The sequence below is a fragment of the Haemaphysalis longicornis genome, unplaced genomic scaffold, assembly GCF_048455015.1.
Source record: "Haemaphysalis longicornis isolate Haplotype H1 unplaced genomic scaffold, Haemaphysalis longicornis Haplotype H1 scaffold_5, whole genome shotgun sequence".
In the NCBI taxonomy this organism is placed as follows: Eukaryota; Metazoa; Arthropoda; class Arachnida; order Ixodida; family Ixodidae; genus Haemaphysalis; species Haemaphysalis longicornis.
The window spans coordinates 158,802,364-158,804,648 of record NW_027526385.1 but is presented as its reverse complement, the minus strand read 5'-3'; the positions used below and the strand labels follow the sequence as shown (position 1 = coordinate 158,804,648).

Sequence of the window (2,285 nt, the reverse complement as noted above, 5' to 3'; positions counted from 1 at the left end):
TGGTTCCACTTGCTATGTTGGGGTTTAGCTATATTGGGGATTTGCTACAGTGAATTATAAGGATAGTTGCCGATCTCTACGTCACAGGCTAGGGACACACACGATCGGTGGGTGGAGACAATGACGTTTTACGATACAGCGGCTAAACCAATCACAGCGCATGCTGCAGTGCGCTGCACAGGTGGCCGCCAAGAAGTGCGCCACTGCGAAATGAACCGCCGCGGTGGCTCAGTGGCTAAGGCGTTGCGCTGCTGAGCACGAGGTCGCGGGTTCGATTCCCGGCTGCGGCGGCCGCTTTTCTGATGGAGGCGAAAAGCAAAAACGCCCGTGTGCAGGAGATTTCGGCGAACGTTTAAGATTCCCAGGTGGTCAAAATTAATCCGGAGCCCTCCACTATGGCGCGCCTCATCGCCTGCGTTGCGTCGGCGCGTTAAACCCGACGATCAATCAATCGCCACTGCGAAATGTCAGAAGGACAGACGCTGCACGTTCCGAGGAGTATTTACGACTCGGCAAAGATGGGGCGGCTGTAGAGAGGAGTATATACAGTTAAACCAGGATATACGAGCTTGACAAAAATTAGCAATTTTTCGTTACATACAGGTTTCGAGCTAGGGCTCGCGTGAATGAAGCAGAAACGAAGCCGAAATGCTAGATATCAGGGATGGTGAACTAACCCTTAAGGATTTATTTCACAGTAAAAAACGGCGTGATTTCGGCCTACTGCTTTCCCACAAACTTTGTCACTACACGGCCCTCCAAAGAAACAAGGTCACTTACCCCCCCCCCCCCCCCCCCCCGTTTTCACAAACGTAGCTTAAGTATCACTTATGCTTTTCGACAATTTTCGGTGCCTTAACCCGTTTCAACGACGAAAACTTATGCCGAAAGGCGTTTTTTTGGGAACTTGATGCTCTTTTCCGCACTCATAATTGTTGAGAGCGCGCTAGCTGGGATACTTGTACCGGGCGGCGACGTTCTTCTTTCTCTCCCGGGTAGACAGTATTTAAAATTGCGAGCTTGCTTGAAAAGACAAAACATTTCGTTTTCTGGCAACAGAACTCGTCCCCTACGAATTCACACCACAGATAGCAGTGGAGACCTCACGACTACACATCGATAGGCAGGCCTAACACCTAAGCGACACCACATTGACACTGGAAAGGCACCGTATACCTTTCGGTGCGAACATTAGTGCCTATCTACAGCCGATTTTTCAAAAACAGTACAAAAAACAATGCCTCATCAGCGTAGCGAATTCGTTACATCACGGTAAACCGTCGCAACGCCCTTCGTTACATAGAGATCGCAAAAAACATGGGTTTCAATGGGGCTGGTGATGAGGAATTGAAACATTTCGTTAAATCCAGGAATTCATTAAATAGAAGTTGACTACATCAGGGGCGGTATTCTCGAGTTTTGTCCCTTTTGCGTCCCTTTCAAAAGTGTCCCTTTTGGCGAGCCCTGATTGGCTAAAAGCAAACAACCGGAAGTGACTTAACGCAAGCGCAACAACCCTACTATCAACGCCCACTGCTTAACCGGAAGTACGTCACGATGAAAGGGACGCAAAAGGGACGTTTTCAAAAGGGACAGTTACGAAAATACCGCCCCGGGTTTAACTGTATTGGGGCTATAACCATACTCCCTCCGCAGATGTCCATGCTTCACTGTGCAACACGCAGTGGGGGAAAGCCAGCTACCAAAAAGCAAGCTTGCACTTCATTTTACAAAGTCGGCTTCTCCTCTAAACAGCAGTGCACGGCAGGAAGTACTTTTTTAGCGGTAATATATGCTGTCTTATATGAAAATGTGGAGGCCATTTTTTTCTATGAATTGTGCCACGCGCTCAACACATGCCACTGAGCAAATTGTTGCAGCCGGTGCGACACCTTGATATCCCGGTTATATACAGCTTCGCTGCAATATATGAGTCTCAGATCACATTAGTGTCGAATAACAACAGGTATACCATTCGCATACGAATCTTATAATGTTTGTACCACCCGCCCGTAGGCAACCACTGAATGCAGAGAGAGAGAAACACTTCTATTGAGTCCTGTGGTTTAGCGGTGCGTGGTGGCCGCCAGTTGAAGTCTGGCGGTGATGGTGGCAGCTCTTGTGACCAGGAGTGTTTGCAGACGCTCCTGAGAGACTTCGAGACAAACAAAGCAAACTAGCAACCGCTTAAGGATAGAGAAAAAAAAAGACATGGAGGTGCTGGGTATCGATCCCAGTACCTCTCGCATGCTAAGCGAGCGCTCTACCATCTGAGCTACACCCCC

At 48.7% G+C, this 2,285-nt stretch overlaps 1 non-coding gene across 1 annotated transcript; it reads right to left on the bottom strand.

Annotated features, from left to right (window-relative positions):
• Nucleotides 1-2,212: 2,212 nt before the first annotated feature.
• On the bottom strand, nucleotides 2,213-2,285 carry Trnaa-agc (transfer RNA alanine (anticodon AGC)). Its single transcript has one exon. It is a non-coding gene; the product is annotated as a tRNA-Ala (tRNA).